This window comes from Pinus tabuliformis, chromosome 2_2 (assembly GCF_031772625.1).
Source record: "Pinus tabuliformis cultivar Carrire ecotype Pingquan chromosome 2_2, CPIR1, whole genome shotgun sequence".
In the NCBI taxonomy this organism is placed as follows: Eukaryota; Viridiplantae; Streptophyta; class Pinopsida; order Pinales; family Pinaceae; genus Pinus; species Pinus tabuliformis.
In genome coordinates, this window is record NC_142300.1 from 455032864 (window position 1) to 455055723 (window position 22860).

Here is a 22860-nt window from a genome sequence, read left to right on the forward strand (position 1 = left end):
TTTCAGGGTCCTCAGTTCTTAACCCATGGAAATTTGGGAGGACAGATGGCGATATGTTTTTCATAGTAGCTCGAGAATCCTTATTAACAATAGGAAACCCAAATGAGTTATCCCCATCTCTATTTCCTCCTCCAAGGGGACCTCTACCTCCTCCATTGTTGTTGTTGTTTCCTCCTCCTCCTCTACCACCTCCTTCTTCCTCTGCCATGATGGTTCCCCTAGGGATTTCAAAATCTTCTGGTTCCTCTACAAAGGGTGAATGAGAAGAGATTTCTCCTTCTTCTTTAGATGATTCTACTTCCTCAATTACAATTGGTCTTTCTGTAGGAGAAAGAGAAGGGTCTCTTCCTAGTTCAAATTCAATAGAAGGTGTGGGAGAGTCAATTCTTGGCTCTTGAATTCCAGGAATTCTAGGGCTAGGAGTGTCGGTTGGAGATGAGGGAGGTGTCTCTTGTCTATTCCTTGAAGCAGATGGACTTGTAAAAATTGAACTTCGAGCTCTAGCTAAAAACCTTCCCCTAGAATCTCTAGCTCTATGCATGTCATTTTTTTATTATTTTTCTTCAAGTCAAGTTAATAGTTCTTTTTCTGATCTTCCAGGTCACTATAGGTGCAAGAAGAGAGCATACTCAAGAAACTACTAAATCAATAACTTTCTCTTTTCTGATCCTCCAGATCACTTTGAAGTGCAAGAGGAGAGCATACTTTGATAGGTTATCGACTTCTTTTCTTGAAATTTTATGTTTTTTTTCTAAGAATATGGCTACTTAATTTCACTTGCCCGGAAACGGCGCCAAAATGTTTAGTCAATTTAGTGTTGTCTAAATTGCTATCATAAATTGTCAACCCGGGGCTCGTAAGCTGATGAATTGAAGGTGTACAGTATGTACTTAAGTAACCTCTTAGATCTTTTTGTCGTTTGGGGGTGTTGTGGTCAATTTAACTTCCTAAGATGGAGTGATGATTTTATAAACAAATGAGTGATTTGTGTGTGTATGGTGGTTTCTAAATGAGTGAGTGTGTGTAACTGGTGGTTTCTAACTACCTTCTAAACTTGCAAAGAAAGAGCTTGAAAGAAATAACTTGAAATGAAACTGAAAGCAAAGCATAAAAACCACTTTCTAATGGCACTAGTCACTACTCATGCTGCTGCAATAAAAAGGTAAGAAAAACCACTTTAAAGACCAATTATAATGTTCATCTCTTCCTAACACTCTGCTTCCAACATATAGTACTATGTGAAACACGATTAAGAAGTAGTTAGATATAAGTCTAAAAAGTAATCAAGCTCTAAGATGACAAATTATAACACCACTGTGCCTCTCTCCAACATTCTGCTTCCAACATACATTGTAATGTGTAACAAGTGAAGAAAGAGTTAGTGATATAAGTCAAAACTACTCAAAGCAAGCTGTGATTTATTAGTATTCTGATCTCTTAAAGATGAACAACTTATGATAAGGAGACCATCAATATGTTAGCATACAACTTGAGAAACTAAACTAGAAATCAAGCTAGAAAAACAGAATAAAGGCAGCAACTATGAATATGACAACTGAAAATACCATTAGAGATAAAGCAAATACAACAAAGACACACAATCCCGGGCTAACACCTGCAGAAAACAATCCTGATCAGTTAAAGTAAATGCTAGAAATGAAAGTAAATCAAAACTGTACATGTATTAAAGAAAAGGAAAATTGCTGAATTCAAAAGAAGGAAATGGCAAGAACATAAAAGTAAATTTACTGTACAAAGGCTGTTATGAATGGGGGCCCTCCATCCACAAAAACCAAGGAAAGATCAGCTACTTGAAGATGGGAAAAACAACACAGTCTTCTATTAACTCATATGCAGAAATTACAGTAAAAAGTGCTGAAACAGCAGCTTCAGAACAGAGTTTCTGTACACACTAAAATTGTAGCAATTACATAAACAAAGCAACTAAAAACTAATCCTTAAGCGTGCGCAGACGCTGGATTTTATAGGCGTATGAACAACTGCCTACTGCGTAAAACATGAAACTAGAAATTAACTGACAGTCATGCTAATTAAATGGTACAGCAACACGTAAACAGGTCCGTGTGTTATCTGGAGGGTACGGTCGTCATGGAGGTTGAATCCAAGGTTGGATCCTGTCTCCCATAACCTGCGTAGCGTGGAGTAATCGCCATCTGGAGTGACGTGACCTATCAGCTCACGCAGCACCGTTCGAGTTGGCTTTGTCGATCGAAGTTTGATCCACGTTGACCGGAGGTGTGCGTGGCGTTGCTGACCGAACCAATAGCATAGGAACCTTTAACACCTTCATTCCCACGTGCCCATGTGATTCGTTTTTCAAAATGACACGTGGAACATAGAGATCAATGAAAAGGCTGCGGAATGACTAGATAGCTGCGGAATTGCTGAATGGCTGCGGAATTGCCAGACAGCTGCGAAATCTCTGTGCATATGTCAAAAGTCTAGACAAACAGTCAAACATTAGCAAAGTTAACCAATCATGCTTAAAGACATCAAATGTAATGATCTGGATAGGTTTATGAGGAAAATAGGGCAAAAGAGAGGGATAAGTGAGGAAAAGCTGTAGGTAATGATAGATAATTAGGTGCAAGTTAGAGGCTCTACATGAACGCCTTAGAATTCAGACTCTTTGAAGGGGAAACCTCCTTTACATTACATAAATGAACAATTCTTGGATGATATAAATGACAAAACCTCCTTTCTATACATAGGAGTCTAAGGGGTCACAATATAACCAAGCCGACCTAACAATAATAATAGAAAGACACAAAAATAACAATAGAGGGATTCTATGGGGCACAATAATAAAAATATGGGGGTAATAGGGGCACAACAATATTAATAAGGGATACAACTACAATACTAATGGGGTAATCACTAGTATTATAGGGACCTAACATTTTAATGAAAGCAAGAAAATTGCAGGAAGTAAACTAGAAAGGCTTGCTGAATCACACAAACATGCACTGGTGCAGGTTCATTTCTCCTACTTGGACCAGGCAGGGGAATCAATCAAACAGAACTGCAGAAAGTGAATAGTACACCAATGTGCACTAGTGCAGGTTTATTTCACCTGCTTGGACCAGGCGGGAAAACCAATCCGAAATCAGATACAAGAAAATGAATAGCACACCAACGTGCATTGGTGCAAGTTTATTTCTCCTGCTTGGACCAGGCAGGAAAACCAATCTGAAATCAGGTAAAGGAAAATGAATAGCACACCAACGTGACTGGTGCAGGTTTATTTCTCCTACTTGGACCAGGCGGGAAAACCAATCCGAAATCATGTGTAGGAAAAGGAAATCTAGCTACTTCACACAGTGGATCCACTTTCACTCAGACAGAAATGCATGTGCTAGAAATTAAATCAAACTTGTCAATACATAAACATAAATTACAAGAAACAAGAAATAGGGTTAACGTGCTAGGTTGGCTGGGCCCTAGCCAACCAGCACGTTTTCCTTTCAAATAGAAACGTTTCTCAGTACTTTATCAATTCAACAGCTTTCAAACACAGAAATACGATTTATGAAACATGAGGTAGAGCTCCCTTTCTTATTAATTCACTGAGGCAAATACATGCGTGAATACATAGTCCAGCCCAGATTTGGGCGATAACAAAACAACAACCTGTTACCGCCTCTCTGGCTGTACCTCTATTCTATACAAACTTCTATCAAAAACTATCTCGTCCTATTTACATTCTTCATTATATAGATCCTTGGCCGAAGGCCAAAATGATCATTTAACCAATTACATAACCGATATGCAGAATTTAGCTTCTTCGCCTTCAAAATTAGGCAGTTCAACAAAACTAGCCATAGCCAATATCCAGCTATTTGTTCTTCATAAATTCGACCTCAGCTACCTTTGAATTGACCTTGATGTCGTGGCTGAAGCTCGGTTGCCTTTAGATCTATCTCGCTGTCATGGTTGAAGCTGCATAAAATGAGGCGGTGATTAAGGAGGTCCGGATCTGCTGCAAGGATTCGTTGTGCTGGCACTGGTGCAAGATCCGATCCTGCACTAGGATCAATGGTCACGGTAAGCACTTGAAATATAAAGTTCATACGAAATGTGTCATCGTTCTTGGACTAGTGAAAGATGAGGGTGTATAAGAGAGCTAAAACAACAGTAAATGGTTATAATTTAGGAAGGGAAAAATGGCCAAAAGAGAGCAAATTAGGGGGCTAACATCCTCCCATCCCTAAGTTGTTGTGTGTCCTCACACAACTCTTTACCTCTACAAAAACTTCAAAATTTTGAGCATTCCATCTCAATCCTGCTCTGGCATACTGTCATCAGCCTGCACTGTTTCAGACTTCTTCTTTTTGATGTTCTTTAATTTCTTTGTCACCTTTTTAAGTCGCCTAAAACATTGTGCAGCTCGGTACTTCTAGACTATAACTTCTCTTTTATTTTTCTGGATCTCCGCTGTCAATTCTCCTCTACTCTGTTCTTTATCCTCCTACGCCTTGGCTACAAGATGCTCTAAGTTCTACACTTGAAGCTCTAGTTCAACTACCCGAGCAACAGTAGTTACCAAATATTTTTCCTTTTTTGTTTCAGCAGGGGCTCTATCTTCCTTAGGGACCTCAATATCTGGCATGGTTACATCAGGAAAATATTCTTCCTTTGTTTCCTCTTCTTCTGGTTCTTCCTCCCCTGGTTCTTCTTCTCCTGCCTCTCCTTCTTCTACTTCTTCTTCGTCTGGTTCTCCTCCTATCTCTTCTTCTTCTACTTCTTATTCTGCGGGTTCTCCTCCTCCTGCTTCTTTTTCTTCTTCTACTTCTTCTTCTTCGGATTCTGCCTCTCCTTCTTCAGATTCTGCCTCGGATTCTGCCTCTTCTTCTTTGTATTATTCGTCGTCTGGTTCTTCTCCTCCTGTCTCTTCCTCTTCTGCTTCTTCGTTTTCTGCTTCTTTTTCTGGTTCTTCTTCTCGCACTGGTGCTTCTTCTTGTACTGGTGTAGGAGGGGATTCCACGCCCTGTGGGGACTGTGGTTCTTTGCCTGCATCAGATACTTTATTCTTTTTCTAGGGATTTTTGATGAAATCGGCCAACAGAGCATCATCTTCAACCTCTACAAACTTTGCTGCATCCGCAAGGACTGACATGTTGTCATTTTTCGGGGTCTATGGCATGCAAGGGGTCTCTTCAATTGGTGCGCTAGCTGTCTTCTTATTTGAAGACGAGGCCTTTTCTGCTTTTTCAAATCGTTTCCTTTTTGCACTAGTGCAACAAGGACTTCCCTTTTCATTTTTACTCAGGCCCTTGCTTGTGTTGGTGGGGTCCTCTATCTCCTTTCTAGCGGCTATCCCTTTGTGCAGCTGTTTTAACAGCGCCTCCCATGTCATACCTTTCACTTCTAGCTGTTTCAGGACCAAAATTTTTATCAGGCCGTGGTGATATAGCCTTGTGTTGGCCTGGTCTGCCCATCCGTCCTGCACACTTTTAGCCATCTTCTCCAAGCTCTTAAGCAGAAAATAAGGGAAATTCATCCTCCACCGGACATTCCGGCGGGCTTCAAAATGTTGCAGCATTCTAAAATGATATACCAAGGTGCAGGTGTATCTTCCCTCACAGGTCACAAACTTCTGTAGGATGAAAAGGAGGTCTTTCCACTGACCCAGCAGGGCACTGCACGGAACTCCTACCTTCCAGTCTACCTCTATCTTCTTATCAATGACGAAACACTGCCATCTCTTCCTTTCCAGCTTCTTATTTTTAAACCACTATTCACCAATGTTCTCCAAGCCTGTCGCTACTGCTATAAATTCCTCTGTGACTTTAAATTTGAGAGGCCCAGTTTTCACTCGACCGTTCCTGAAACTCCTGGCAAACTGTAAAACCACTTCTTTATCGTGCCTGTCAAACTTCTGCAAAAATTGAAGAAAACCCGAGTCTCGCAATAGTGCAAGACTATTGCGATACTCGGTGGTCTGCTCTACCTTACTAAGAGATGAGGGTTTGTTCTGAACATGAGGAATCACTGCTTAACGGCTATGAACAGTCAAGTTTTGAAATATTACATGCAATACCGGGGAAATCGGTTCTCATAAATAGAGATCCAACTGTCCACCATCCTTTCCATTGTGTCACTGGTTCATTCACCGTAGATGCATGACATCTTTGAGGTCAGGCCGGATTGGTATTTGCGGCGACGTTTTAACGGCTAGGTGAGGTAATAATTATGAGTGAAGGACATCTAGGATTATGGTGGAGAGGGATAATTATGTCCAAGCAACGGTTAAAACATTTCCGCATTCCTTCATAATTCAAAAGAAAAAACTTAGCATTCATTAAAAAATGATCATGACTTCTAACTTAAAAACACCTTGTACTTTAAATAATTTTCTACTAGTTAATATGATAGCATAAGTACTCGTCGGCTAAGTGAAAGGACTTCATATAAATTTTCATGATAAGCACTTTCCTATGTCGTATGCTATGAAAAGAATAACTTTTACTATGTTGCTGACGAGGTGCATGCTTGCACTGCTTAAATTATACTATTCTGTTGGTACCCTTTTATTTTCTTTATCACATAGGACAACATGCTTGCACTAGTGCAAGCATAATATCTAAAAACAGAGAATTTAAATAAAATATAGGCTGGACTTTCACATGACTTCCTCAACTTATATTGGAAATTTGCTTCGCCCTTCCTTGATACTTCAGATCATATCCCTTTACTCTTTGTATGCGAGATCCTGCAATAAATTCATGAGGGAATAAAGAAGTGGGAAAAGGGAAATTTCAAAATGGGAAGGAATTCTGTTACAGGGATTCCAAGAATAGTACCAAAAGAGGGAATAAACAGAAGTGGGATAGGGAAAAAAAATTTAAGGGTAAAGTGGGATTTTTTCGAAGCGGATAGAGAAAATTTAGAAGAATGTGGGAAGGTTAATCATTCTGGGATTGAAGAAAAAAACTGAGGGAATATTACAAAAATGGAATATGAAGAAAGGCATAAAATTTTCTAGAAGGTCCGCCTGCACTCGTGCAAGAAAAATAACTGCAGCGAAAATTAAGTGTTACTTGAGTAAAAATATCCATGCTAATTACCCCAATTGTATAAAGGTTGGTTATGTTGAACTTGCTTTTACTTGGTGGTCGCTAGCATATCTAAATATCAAGCAACATTTTCTTTTTATTAGAACTTTTTTATCTTCCTGCCAGCAAGCTGGTTTTCAGGTTGATCCTTCTGCAATCATGTCAGCGAACTGATTTTCATAATTATAGGAAAATGTTTTTTTTTTCCCTTTTTTTTTTTTTTTTTTTAATAAGAGAAATAATTCATGTTTTCAAAAGGTTGGTATTACCATTCACCACTACCGTCCCAAATTGCTGTTGGACTTGTTGTGTAAAATCTTTCCTGGTCGGTGGCTAAAAATACTTCTTTAACCTGTGTCCATTTGAATTTTGTCAATCAATAGTTTTAACTTCTACTGCTCCATTCTCAAATACTCGCATCACTTCATAAGGTCCCATCCAACGTGTATGGAATTTCCCTTTAAATATTTTAAATCTAGAACCATAAAGGAGCACCCAATCACCTGGTTGGAACTGCTTTTTTTTAATAGACTTGTCATGCCACTTTTTGCGTTGGTGCTGAATTAGTATGTTTTGCTGAACAACATCCCTACAAAATTCATCTAACTCATTTAATTGGAGAAGACGTTGTTGTTGTGCCTCAGAGAGACCTAGTCCTAACTTAACTGCAGTTCTAAAAGTTTTGATCTGGAATTCAATTGGTAACAGAACTTGTTTGCCATATACTAGCTCATATGGTGTATGTCCAGTGCTATTTCTCCAAGTGGTTCTGTATGCCCACAAAGCTTCTGGTAATCTTTCAGCCCAGTCCTTCTGATGCATATTTACTATCTTTGTCAGAATGGACTCGATCACTTTGTTCATGGATTCCACCTGGTCATTTGCTTACGGGTGATATGGCGTGGCTTTCCTGTGTTGGATCTTAAATTGCTCAATCACACCTTGTACTAGATTAGAAATAAACTGTGGACCATTGTCAAAAACAATTTCTCTAGGCACACCAAATCTAGTAAAGATTTCAGTAAAAAGAAAATAAACAACAAATTTTCTGTAGCAAAAGAAACAGCTTTAGCTTCTACCCATTTCATAACAAAATTTGTACAAACCAAGATATGATTTTTACTAAATGATGTTGGATTTATTGGCCCTATAAAATCAATAGCCCATTTTTCAAATGGCTCAATCATAACTTGGGGGCATAAAGGCATTTTGTTGGTTTGATTAGGTTGGCCCATTCGCTGGCAGCTATCACAACGCCTGACATACTGTTTGGCATCCTTAAACAAGGAAGGCTAAAAGTAACCAGTACGCAATACTTTATATGTAGTCCGCTTATCAGCGAAGTGGCCTCCACAAGGTTCATCATGAGCAGATTTCAATATGTCAAACACTTCATCTTCTCTTATACACCTAGGAATAATCAAATTTGAACCAGTGTAAAAGAGATCTCCTTGAATCCAGGAATATGCAGCACTTTTCCCAGTAACCAAATAATTAGCAATGTCAGCAAACCATGTGGAATCTATTGACATATCAAAAATATGTTCATCCAGAAAATCATCATTAACAGTGGTTGCTTCACCAGGATTATCTAATCTAGAAAGGAAATCTGCTACAACATTAGATTTTCCTGGTCTATCAACAATAGTAAAATTAAATTCCTGCAACAATAGTAACCACCTAGTCACTCTACCAATATTCAATGGCTTATTCATCAAATATTTGATCGCGAAATGATCAATATGTACAAATACTTCATATCCTGTAATATAGTGCCTGAACTTATTAATTGCAAAAATAACAGCTAAAAACTCTTTCTCTGTAACTGTATATTTTAATTCAACAGAAGACAAATTCTTACTAATATAATAAATAACATAGGATTGCTTATTTTCCTCTTGTCCTAAAGCTGCACCAATAGCCAAATCTGAAGCAGCAGAGGAAATGTGAAAAGGCAGGGACCATTTTGGACCTCTCAAAACTAGTGCATGTACTAACTTTTCCTTCAATGTTTCAAAAGACTGTTGGCAAGTTGTGGTCCAAGAAAATTCACTATCCTTAGCTAGAAGTCGAAAAAGAGGAGCAACTATCTTAGAAAAAATTTCAATGAATCTTCTATAATAACCAGCATGTCCTAAAAAACCTCTTACTTCCCTTTGAGTTTTGGGTGCAGGAAGATGCAGAAAGATTTTGATCTTTGCTGGATCAACCTGGATACCTTTACTAGAAATCAAATGGCCAAGTACCACTCTCACTTTGCACATTAATCTACATTTCTTGTCACTCAAGGCGAGATGGCATTCCTGACAACGAAGTACTTTTTCCAGATTTTTGAGAGATTCTTGAAAAGAATCACCAAACACAGAGAAGTCATCCATATAAATTTATGCAAATTCTAGATCAGCAAAAATGGCCAAGACTGCCTTTTGAAAGGTAGTCGGGGCATTACATAAACCAAAGGGAAGCACTTTATAAGAGAATGTACCCGATGGACATGCAAAAGTAGTTTTATCCTAATCTTCGGGTGCAATTTTTATTTGGTTATAACCACTGAAGCCATCCAAAAAGGAAAAATATTTCTTTCCTACAAGGGTATCAAGCACCTGGTCAATGAAAGGGAGAGGGAAGTAATCTTTGATAGTGGCTTTGTTTAATTCTCGATAATAAATACAAATACACCATCTTCCATCTTTCTTAGGTACTAGCACTAATGGAGAGACCCATTGACTGTCAGAAATGGGATAGATAAAACCAACATCCAAGAGTTTCTGTACTTCTTCCTTCACAATATCTCTTAGAGATGGATTCATTCACCTTTGGGGTTGCCGGACAGGTCGAGCTCCTTCCTAAATATAGATATGATGCGTACAAGTTTCAGGAGGAATACCATTCATATCTTCATAACCCCATGCAAAGGCACTAAGATGGTTTTGCAACAAATTCACAAGCTGCTCTCGCTGAGATGAGTCCAAATCTGAACTAATATACAAGGATTTACTGGGGCTAATCTCAACAAGAGTAGTATTAGGCTCAAGAGTACTCAAGGGGGTGGCCGAATGCAGCGGTACAAAAGGGTGAGAATCATGATTATCTTGAAAATCTAGGCTGAAAATCTGACTCAGCAGCTCAAAATTACGCGTAGTGTCTAGATTATTCAGGAAATCTTGAATCTCATCTTCTTTTGAAGACCCAGTATACTGATGGATAAGAGAAATGGGCTAAGTCTCCTCATCACTGCTTTGATCCAACCATAAAGTATCTCGAAGGTCCTGAATGGATCTGGCAGGGGGGTATAAGGTAACTTTCTTCCTAGAATCTCCATGCGAAATATGCATATCACCGGAGCGACATCCAATATATGCATTGGCTGTAACAAGCCATGGTTTGCCCAAGATCAAGGGATGTCCTCCTACTGGGTTCTTTGGCTGAAGCACAATGAAATCAGCAGGATATTCCCAAGAATCTAATGAGATGATCACATCGTCCAATACTCCTTCTGGCTTAATTTTAGATCTATCTACTAATTCAAACATAATGGGAGTAGGGCAAAGATGAGATAACCGAAGTTGATCCATGGTTTGCTTAGTCATGACATTAATGGCTAACCCCAAGTCTATAAGAACATTAGATACAAGGACATTACCAATCTGAACTGAGACAACAGGGTTTCCGGGATCAGTATATTTTTCCATAGACACACATCTCGTCATCAACTTTGCTGCTCTACCAACAAATTGAATGGTTTGGGGTTCTAATCTCTTCCTCCTGGGTTTCTTGAGATAAAGTTCCTTAATAATCTTAGTACAAATGGGGATCTCTTTGACGGCTTGGAGTAGAGGTATCTTAATGAAAAGATTTTGAAGCTCTGATGCCAAGCTAGTCTCAGAAATAGGCTCACTTCTTTCCATTACTAGCCTCTCTGGGAAGGGAGGTTGGTTGGAAGAAGATGGCAAGGGTTCAGAGGGTAAGGGCTGCTTAGTGACAACTTTCGGAGAATGATTAAGAGTTTCCTCTTCCTCTTTATCTTCAACAATCACTCTAGGTTGCTTCTGATTTTCTGATGTTACAATCCTTCCCGATCTTAATTGAATATCATGAACCCCAACTAGAATAGACTGGTACTCGAATAAAGGTGGGTTTGTTACATAGATAATTTTCACTGCTTTATTATTGTTAGGATTGGGCATAGGTTGAGCAAGCGACTGAGGAGGTCAAAAAGGTGGAGGTAAAGGTAATGGTGGAGTAGACTAACTCGGAGGTTGAGGCATTGAATAAGGTGTATGTGTAGATGGATATGACTGCATAGGTGTTGGTAGGAATATGGAGAATGAGTTGGCCCTCTCCAACCTTGTTTCCATGGTTGAGAAGGCTGCCCATGCTGATATTGGTTCCCATACTTCCACTGTTGATTAGTGCTAGGATAAGAATATGCATGGGAATTATAACCAAAATAGTGTGGAGAAAATTTAGGAGCCATACCTGCACCTACCTGAGGCCAATTTTTTTCTGCTCCCATAGCATACAATTATTCAGCTTCAAGATGTCGCCCTGTAAATACAACTTTAAGTCCTGGTATAGAGGGACATTTTTCTGTGATATGGTCTTCTGCACAAATAGCACACTTATTAGTTTCTTTCAAATTAAGAGGAAATTCTTTAGGAGGATGCTTGTCTCTACACTTAGGACATAAAGTACTTAATGACTCTTGTTCCTTCATGAGTTTTTGTTGAAATTTTAAAGAGTCCAACTGTTTGGTAATAGTATTCATTATATCAATTTTCATGTTTTCCATTTTATTTTCTAGTCCAATAATCATAGCATCAGTAGATTCAGTTTTTCTACCGGATCTATACTAATTTCTTGAAAATTTCCTACATAATTCACAAATTTGTTCAAAAGTTTGCTCAGAAATATCACCTTGTCCTAACAGATTTAAATTATTTATAGCATTATTAGTAAGTCCTCTTAAGAATAAGGTTCTAATAGTACTGGAATCAAGCTTAAGTTTTTACCTTTGTCAAATATACAGAAATATTTCTAGGTAATCTTCAAGAGTTTCATCATCATCTTGTATGATTGTAAAAATTTCATCATGCATATCCCAAGTTTTGCAATATTCTTGATATTTAGACAAAATCTCTCTTCATTTGATCCCAAGAGGCTATAGTGTTTCCTCCTAACCGCATAAACTAACGTAGAGCTGAGTCCTTGAGAGTAATAGGAAATAATCTTAGCTTTTGAGCGTCAGTTGAATAATCATAACTTCTACACAAAATATCAAACTCGAATAGAAAAGAGTCAGGATCTTCATGAAATTTACCATGGAAATGAGGGAGAGCTGATGGTGGAATGTTCTTCATTTGCGCCACAATATCAGGGTCCACAATTGGAAACACAAAAGTGGATTGCTCCCCACTTGCCTGGTTTTCACCAGTCCCCTCCCCATGATCTTCACGGTCTGCCATTGTTTCCCTTTTGCTCCCAATAGACTAAACCACACCTGAGCTATTGTCACCAGAATCCAGGTGGACTGTTCCTGCGTGATGGGTTTGAATTGGATTGGGCTTCTTGCTCATAGAAGGAGACCCAATATGAGAATTGTTTTCAGAATTCTTTTGGCCCTTAGTGGGCTTTGAACCCCTACCTTTTCTAGGCATTCATTTCAAAAAAGAAAGAAAAATAACAAAAAAACTTCTAATAAAAAGTGTTGTCAGAAATCAGTCAACACCAGTAAAATTCCTTCAAAGAAGTTTTTCTTGTAAAAAAAAAAATAAAGGAAAAATTACCTCTATTGTATAATCAGAAAATTCTTACCAAATCAAATCACCTCCCTACAACGGTGCCAAAATGTTGGGTGTCGAAATTACACTTAAGCAAACTCCTCAAAACTTAAATTGTCAACTCGGGGGATTCATAAACTTATAGACGAAGCACAGACAATGCCAGAGATGGTATGAATATTTCTAATGTCAATCCCTACTTTCTTCAAAGGAAATATTGCAGAATCAAACTAAAAAGAGAAAAAGGAAACTTGAACTATCAAAATAATCTAAGACTAGAACAAGGAAGAATGCATTTGCAAAAGAAATTTAGAAATAAAGGGGCAATCACTCTAGCTAACTATTGATCATCTACTAAGTGTGCGTTTTTCTTTAGCAGAGACACTTTAGCAGCCTCATTAGATGGGCCCTTCAAACTGCTTATGTAGAGATTTCCTTCTTGCACTAATCTATCCTGCACTAGTGCAGTCTACTTTCCCTAGTGCAGGAATCAAAGATTTATGTAGAGGGTATAAATGGTGTCTTTACTAAAAGCGTTTTACTTCCTGCAAGGGCTTGAACTTTTTCAAGTTCAAAGCACTCAAATCCCATGGCAAGAAACTAATTCTTGCACCAGATCAGAGCTTCTTTCACTTAGTATTTAATTCATGAAATAAGTGTTTAATTACTGCAAGTGTTATTATACTATAAAATCAAATTGCGCACATTAAAATGAATGTTTTTATTTTAACAGAATGCAGAAATAAAAAAACAATCCATATAGTCTATCCTGTCATAAAGTATTTAATGAAAGCAAGAAAATTGTGGGAAGTAAACTAGAAAGGCTTGCTGCATCACACCAATGTGCATTGGTGCAGGTTTATTTCTCCTGCTTGGACCAGGTGGGAAAACCAATCTGAAATCAGGTACAGGAAAATGAATAGCACACCAACGTGCACTGGTGCAGGTTTATTTCTCCTGCTTGGACCAAGCGGGAAAACCAATCCGAAATCAGGTACAGGAAAATGAATAGCACACCAACGTGCACTGGTGTAGGTTTATTTCTCCTTCTTGGACCAGGCGGGAAAACCAATCCGAAATCAACACCAAGAAAAGGAAATCTAGCTACTTCACACAGTGGATCCACTTTCACTTAGACAGGAATGCATGTACTGGAAATTAAATCACACTTGTCAATATATAAACATAAATTACAAGAAACAAGAAATAGGGTAAACGTGTTGGGTTGGTTGGGCCCTAGTCAACCAGCGTGTTTCCCTTTCAAATAAAAACGTTGCTCAGTACTTTATCAATTCATCAACTTTCAAACATAGAAATGTGATTTATGAAACATGAGGTGGAGATCCCTTTCTTATTAATTCACTGAGGCAAATACATGTGTGAATACATAGTCCTGCCCAGATTTGGGCGATAACAAAACAACAACTTGTTACTGCCTCTCTGGCTGTATCTTTGTTCTATACAAACTTCTATCAAAAAATATCGTTTCCTGTTTACATTATTCATTATATAGATCCTTGGCCGAAGGCCAAAAGGATCGTTTAACCAATTACATAACCGATATGCAGAATTTAGCTTCTCGGCCTTCAAAATTAGACAGTTCAACAAAACTAGCCGTAGTCAATCTCTAGTTGTTCGTTCTTCATAAGCCTGATCTTAGATACCTTTGAATCTACCTTGCTGTCATGGTTGAAGCTCGGCTGCCTTTAGATCTATCTCGCTGTCATGGTTGAAGCTGCACAAAACGAGGCGGTGATTAAGGAGGTTCGGATCTGCTGCAAGGATTTTCTATGCTGGCACCGGTGCAAGATCCGATCCTGCACTAGGATCAGCGGTCACGGTAAGCACTTGACTACAAAATAAACATTGGAGATATCGACAAGTTACAAGAGTGATCATAAGCAAGAAATCATGTAATAAATAATTAATTAATGCTAAGTTAAGTTAAAAATATGAAATATAAAGTTCATACGAAATGTGTCATCATTCTTGGACTAGTGCAAGATGATGGTGTACAAGAGAGGTAAAACAACGGTAAGTGGTTATAATTTAGGAAGGGAAAAATGGCCAAAAGAGAGAAAATTAGGGGGCTAATAGAGGTATGGGCATTATGAGTTTGTGGTGGTTCCTTGTGGTCTTACTAGTGCTCTAGCTACCTTCATGTGTTTGTTGAATAATGTGTTGTGTCCTTGTTTGGAAAGTTTGTGATAGTGTTCATTGATGATATATTGATATACTCCAATAATGAGGAGGAGAATGCGAAGCACCTGGAAGCAGTGTTGAGACTGTTAAGAGAGCATTAGTTGTATGCCAAGCTCATCCAATGTAGTTTCTTTCAGTATTAGATTCATTACTTAGGACATGTTGTTTCCAAGGAGGGGATAGCAGCAGACCCATAAAAGATTAAATCTATCATGGAGTGGCCTACTCTTAAGAATGTGGATGAGGTGAGATCATTTATGGGACTAGTAGGTTATTACAGGAGGTTCATCAAGAACTTCTCAAGGATTTCCTATCCTATCACATCATTGTAGAGAAAAGGAAAGAAGTTTGAATGGACAGAGGAGTGTACAGCTAGTTTTGAGTAGTTGAAGCATTTGCTTACAAATGCTCCGGTTTTAAAGATTGCAGAACTTGACAAGGAGATTTTAGTTTGTATAGATGCTTCCAAGAAAGGACTTGGTGGAGTCCTAATGCAAGAGGGACAAGTGGTGTGCTATGATTCAAGGAATTTGAATGAGAATGAGAAGAACTATGTGACTCGTGATCTTGAGTTGGAAACTATAATTCATGCCTTGAAGATGTGGAGGCATTGTCTTCTTGATAGGAGGTTTATTCTCATGAGTGATCATAGTGGGTTGAGGTACTTGTTTGACCAATCCAATCTGAATGCATGCAAATCTAGATGGTTGGTTATCCTCAACTATTTTGACTTTGAGATTAGGTACATTAAAGGCAAGGAGAACAGGGTTGAAAATGCTGTCAATAGGAGAGTGCAAGTGAATCATATTTCAACTATGAGCTCTTATGGGATAGACTTGCAAGAGTTGATCTTCTAGGCAAGGTAGCAGGATGATAGTTACCAATAGCTAAAGAAAAGGTTGTAGCAGCAAGGTGAAGGTGATAGAGATGAGGAGTATCACCTCACAATAGATGGCTTGGTCAGATTCATGAACAAGATTTATGTACTTGACAACAGTGAGTTGAAGAAGCTCATCTTAAGGGAGTTTCATGTCAAGCCATATTCATATCACCTAGGATATCAAAATACTTTGACAGTTGTTAAGAAGTTCTATTACTGACTGAACTTGAAGAACCAAGTTGCTGAGTTTGTCGCTAGATTTTTTATTGCCAGCAGGTTAAATTTGAGTGTAAGGACCCAACCGGTCTATTGTAACCTATTCCAATTCCATAATGGAAATGGGAGGTCATTTCCATGGACATCATTACATATTTTCCAAGGACATCGAGACAATGTGATTCCATCATGGTTGTGGTTGACATGTCGAGCAAGGTAGCTCACTTCATTGTAGTGAAGTCTACGAATGCAGCTAGTGAGGTAGCTCGGATCTTCAACAGAGAGATACTAAGGTTGCATAGTGTTCCCAAGAAGAAAATATTATACAGAGATGCTAAGTTCACTTCCAATATTTGGAAGGAGTTGTTTCTAGGCTTGGGGACCGAGTTGGATTTTAATACAAATTATCACATATAAACAGATGGACAAACAGAGAGGGTCAACAATATTTTGGAGCATAATATGAGGATGTAATTCATAGACTAGCAGAGGAAGTGGGAGGAGTATATTCCACTAGTATATTTTTCATACAATAATTGGTATTAGGAGTCATTCAGGATGATTCCATTTGAGGCTCTTTATGGACAGAGTTGTAATACTCCCATCAGTTGGAGTGACCCAGTGAGCAGGGTGTTGATTGGACCGAATATGTTGGCTGAGATGGAGTAGGAGATGTAGGTTATCAAAAGGAATTTGAAGGAAACAGAAGACATACAGAAGAGTTGTGCAGATCATCATAGAGAATTCAAGGAGTTTCAGGTTGGGGAACATGTGTACTTGCATCAATCCCAAGAGGAGCTGCTTTAGGATTGGATCATGTGCCAAGCTGGAACCTCGATATTGCAGCCTTTTAAGATCCTTAATAGGATTGGACCAGTGGCCTAAAACTTGCACTGCCTCCAACAGTGAAAGTCTATGATTTTTTCCATGTTTCATTACTTAAGAAATATGTACAGAATGTTGGTCATGTAATTGATTGGTCTATATTGTAGGTGAAACCAAAATGGAGAGTTTCAACCATAGCTACAATGCATTCTGTAGTGGAAACAACTCGTGCTCCAAAACCGATTAATAGAGCAAGTTAAAGTGTAGTGGAATCACTTTCGACTCAATGAAGCTACATGGGGGATGGTTGATCAGATGTGAGCGATGTATCCTTACTTTTGGTATATATATGTATATGGTTGTCATTGTAGATATCACAATGAGCTATGTTATAAAGCTCCAATAAGTAGTATGTTTTTTTTTTTTATTATTGTAAATTTTGATCGAACTATGTTATAAAGCTCCATAGGTAGTATGTTTTGTTTTTAGTGGTTTGTTGGTCATAGGTGTCATAGAACACTAAGCAAGGTGTTCCCCCAAGGGAGATGGCTTTCTAACAACCTCGGGTCAAAGTTTCATGTAATAAAGGAAAAAATAATAAGACCAAGGTCATGGGACACGTATTCCAAGTTGAATGTTGGGTAAACACTATAGTGGGCATCATTTGTAGTTTATTATGGCTAAGGAAATTGGCAAAGACATTGGCAAAGGAAAAGAGGCATTAATTGGAATTTAATTATGAAAATAAAGGAAAATAGGAGAAAAGGGAGATGAAGAGACAAAAATTTGCATGTGAGGGAAATTGGAGGAAAACTGAAGGAAAATGAAGACAAAAAGAGGTCTCAATGATAAAAAGGGCATCATAGAAAAAATTCACAACTTTTGTTAGTTCAGTTTTGGCTCTCTACTTTCATTCTCTCTCACACACACTTATAGTATTCTTGGAGCACTTTAGCATTCACTTGGATTGGGAGAAAGGATGAGAAAAGGAAAGCAAAGGACAAGCAAGGGAAAGTAAAGGAAGGTTGGATCAACAATTTCAGTAGGAGGATTTTGTAGGTAACATGTGGCATGTGTGATTTCCTAGCTAAGGTGTGAATGCATGGTATATGCATTTGGTTATTTTGCTATTTTTTTGCCATTGGCATGGCTTTTGCCTAGTTTAACAGTGGTTTTAGCCTTGGCTTTCCATTTTATATATAGCTATGGTGTGATGGGATTCATTCTTGGTTGAGATTTGGATTATTGGATGGCTCTGGAACCGAGTGAGGTGGTCTCAGGAAAATCCCAAAGGGTTAGGGGTGGATATGGTTTTCTCTGGGAATCCCCCCACAGGTGGGTGGAGACAGGAAAATTCCTCAAGGTATGGTGAAGGAATTATGAGGCATCCAAGCTTGGTTTGGTTTTGTGATCTCGGGACCAGTTTAGGTGAGATCATGGTAGCTTAAGGGTGAAGGTGGTTTAACCTTTGGAGTCCCTGGTTTATTATGTATTGATTTATCTGATGATATCCCATATTCATGCTTGGAATATGGCACAAGGGTGATTGGTTGAAAGAAATATTTGTTTTGGCCCAATCTATGGTCGGGTGGTACATCGAAGTCCCTGACTTGGTTGGCTTGTGCATATGTAATGATGAGTTATTTTCTCTATATGATTAATGCGCACATGTACTTGTTATTATGCTGATTTTATGGCAGATTTGTCATGGTTCCTATTTTGGTTATATGTTGGTTATTTGCATAGTTCTATGATGTGCTCTAACTATGGCTCTTGTTATGATTTGATAACTTAATGAATGGTTGATGAATGTATGGGCTAACAAGTGTTGATGCAGCTGGCTTGAGACGGAATTGAGTCGTCTTGGTCATTCTCAGATGAAATCCAAACCCTTTTGATCAGTTATGCATTCATGACCTATAGCTTTCATGTTTACCATATGTTCAACAAAATGTCTAGTATGCATTGGGCATGTCTAGGTCAAGAACTTGCTCAAGTTTGGATTGTTTATCATTGTTATCATCATTGTTACGATTTTGGAAAGTTACAGGTAGTTTTGGGTAATGGTTTGGAGGCTAGCCTGAAAAAGTGGCATAGATCTCGCAACTGCTAGCACAAAACTGAGGATCTCAGGTAATAACAACATGGAGGCATGTTTATGCATGTGGTTGGAGCCTCATAACCACATGCATGCAATTTTATGGGTGCGGTTATGGACTTAAGGTAGTGAAAAAGAGTTCCAACTCAGGGATTGGTCATCTGGGGTGGTTGTTTACCTCATGAGTTGTTTGTAGTCCCTGAGGAATGTCAATAAGTCTTCAGTATGTAGGTCCCACTTGCTTAAATAGAACTTGGGAGTCAGGTCATATCATAGTGACACTTAGCTCATGTTTACATTAGAGAGCCCATAAAAGTGGGTAATCGTGGGAGGGGAGGTTACACATCCCCTGCTAGTTCCTTAATATCATCTAATATATTGAATAAATATGTGACTATGTATATACCACCCCAACCCCCCCAACCTACCTACCCCTCAATTCTAAATCCACACGATATGATATTGGTTTATTCATGAATCCCCTTATTTAATCCAAATTGTAATTCATGAATAAAAAATAAAAAGTCATAAATCATCAAACCATTTATACGCCTAACAAGATGGTACCAATATTTAGATTTGTTAAGGTGGTACACTACCATACATAATTTAAGTCACTTAACTTAGAGAAAATAGTGTCCAAGTTTCATAATATGTAAGCTAAAGCACATATGTATAGGGGACACTCATTGTTGACCAATAATGGCAACCAATTCGAATGCTAGCCATAGTGCGACACTGAAGATTTCCATAAGCACTAGCACTATGCATTTGTGCATAAAATTTGTTCATCCCCATAAGCCAAAAACTATATTGTAATGAATAATCACATTCCAATAATAGTAATAATCATCTAAACATTATTTGTACTAAGATATTGGGTGTTTAAATCATGTTTTGAGTATTATTATTATAAAATTTAAATTATTTATATTAAGTTTTCTTTTAATAATAACTTTTTTATATGACATAACATGATAAGAGTTTATATTCAAAATATATTTTAGAACATATTTTAGAGCCAAAATATTTTAGATATCTTATGAATAAAAATCTACCTACTTTAAACATAGGTTCAAGATTATCCTAGTTATTTATCCTAAGTATTAGGTAGATGAAAGACTTATCAGCTACATACCAATGAACTATATAATTATGTATTAAGATTTTCTATAATATATTAGTTTGGTACTACTTCTTTCCATAATTATCTTTATTAGTTTTGTTGTTAATTATTGTTTGCAATTATTTTAGAATATTTTTGTACTATTAGTTATTATTTAGAAAGTTATAGAAGATGGTTATTTAATTCATAAATTTTATGAGTGTTTGGTTATCATGATTTTGTAACTTATTTGATAAAGAAGATGTTAAAAATTATAATTTGAAATAGCCTTTTTCCATCTAGAATTGCATCTAGACTCTATAACACTTTGTTTTAAATTTTAAGGGAAAAACATTATATTTTATTTTAATGTTACTATTTTATTGAAAAGTTAATTAATATAATTTTCTTTTAATTCTAAATCTATTTAACAAATAAGCAATAAACTAAGAAATAGATCCTCTGGTGTTTAAAAGATCTATTTATATATGAATAAGTAATATTCAATATTCTTTTTTAATTTTCTTATTTACATTATATTGAATTGTAATAATTTTAGTTATTTTTTATATTATATTAATTTGAATTATTTTTAATATTATATTAATTTAAATTATATGTTATTACATAAAGGTATATTATACATATTTTTTATATTAAATTTCATTATACTAAATTATAAGATGTATAAATATTAAAAATAATAATAACTAAAACCAAAAATCTCGTGTAAATATTTACACCATTTATATAAAACTTATATAATATTCAAAAATATAATCTTACATTTATATATATTTAAAACATTTTTTTATAATTTATTTTTTCTTTTATATTTAAATATAATATTGAAAAACATGAATAATAATTTCTTAAATTATAAATATAGTAAATAAATAACTAAATTTCAAATTTAAATTAAAAAATATATTTTTAATTTTAAATATATAATTAAATATCCAAATTAGATAAAATTTTAAAACGAAAAAATATTAAATATTTTTAAAATTGCATTTTGACGGTAACAACTAAAAAGGAATCACAAATATCGATGAAAAACTTAATGTTTTGAGTGCAACAAAGCATATGTTGGGCAATTGCATAAAGAAAATTTAACAACGATGACGATGACAGGTTAAGTATATTGTTCGTTAATATTGTAGTAATATTTTTGGGAATAATTAGGTTAGGTTTTAGATCAAGGTTTCAAGGATGTCTGCCCTCCCCGCCAGGATGCCGAAGGACTGCCATCTTATTTGGCCTCTTCCCGAGGCGGGAGAGGCCAAAGCTTAGGTTATTTCGGAAATAGGCGTGTATGTTTCGCTGTGACCGTCAGTGGTCTGATTTTAATGCTAACATTAATTCATCAATTCATATGCTAAGGTTTCTGCAAACAGGCATATGCTAAGGTTTGGCATATTCTCCGGCGGCAAGTGTTCAGCATGCAGGCGGCGGCAAGTGTTCAGCATGCAGGCTGCATGCACTGCAGCGGTTGCATTAAAGCAACTTACCTGATTGTTGGTGTTCGATTTGGTCAGAAGAGCCTCTCGGCTTGGTCCGTCAAGCTGCAGATTCCCCTCCCTCGCCTCCTCGCCCCCGAAAAGCCTCCTCGTCCCGGAAAATTGGGGGGTCCTGTAACTCCACGGCTTGTTTTACTGCCTTGATGTCTTGGGTTTATTTGCTTCCAATTGAGCTGTAGAATATGTTTCGGATGCTAATCTCCATTTTTCTGTGTGTTAACAGGAAAGAGGGACTGGTCAGGTGTGACAAGATGCAAGCCCTGGTCGCGTCATGGGTTCATTTGTCTATAGGTATGTGAAACCCTTTGCCTACATTACCTCGTTGACTCTTATCGCCTGGTTTTCCGATTCGAGTGCTAAATGTCTGCGTTAAGAATGAGGGCGGTACTGTTGATTAGGAATCTCTCTATTCATTGTTTTTTTTCTCCTTCATCATTTGCGAATAGCGTTACCAGAAATGATTTTCCTTTGATGTGGTGAAAGCGGCCTCTGGTTTTGACCTGTTGTTTCTAATTTCTTATTTTGTGGCCCTTGGTCGGGGTAGGACCAGTTTCCTCCACAGATTTACTTCCGTTTTAGTCTATCTGTGACAGGCTACCTTCCTATCGGCTCGTGACACTCGTTCTCGACCTGTATTGGGGTTTCCCTTTTTCCAGTACTGATGTTTACGACTTTATGACAGTTTTGAATGAATTATTCTAGGTCATATCCCCCTCTGTCCTTGTATTGGTTTTTCTTGACCCTACAGGACTTGGTATGATTTCGAAATTTCCTGACTTCATGTGCTCTAATCAGAACATATGCACTGTGCCACTGTTGACTGGGTTCAACGATCCTCCATTGGTTACCCACCAGAGTCATATGGAAATATAGTTTCCTCTGTTTTTGAACAAGAACACATCATGGTTTATGTATCCCGGCGTGTGGACGACCTACATTCTCATACTCTTCTTCACATGGATCATCGTACTCTCTCTATTCGGATGCACTGCTGGCACCGCCTGGACCATTGTCAATCTCTCCCATTTCGCGGTCAGTATTCAATTCATTGCTTTTCTGTCATTAATTTCCTGAAAATCGACTCTTTAGGGTTTATGTTTTGGGGCCGTAACAGGTTTCGTGCAAACCAATTACTTTTCATTACGTTTTTCTTTCCTT

The 22860-nt window shown here is 37.5% G+C and overlaps 1 long non-coding RNA gene across 1 annotated transcript; it reads left to right on the forward strand.

Annotated features, from left to right (window-relative positions):
- Positions 1-21355: 21355 nt before the first annotated feature.
- On the forward strand, positions 21356-22395 carry LOC149193214 (uncharacterized). The gene is made up of 2 exons (XR_016254927.1): positions 21356-21993; positions 22296-22395. It is a non-coding gene; the product is annotated as an uncharacterized LOC149193214 (long non-coding RNA).
- The last annotated feature ends 465 nt before the right edge of the window (positions 22396-22860 follow it).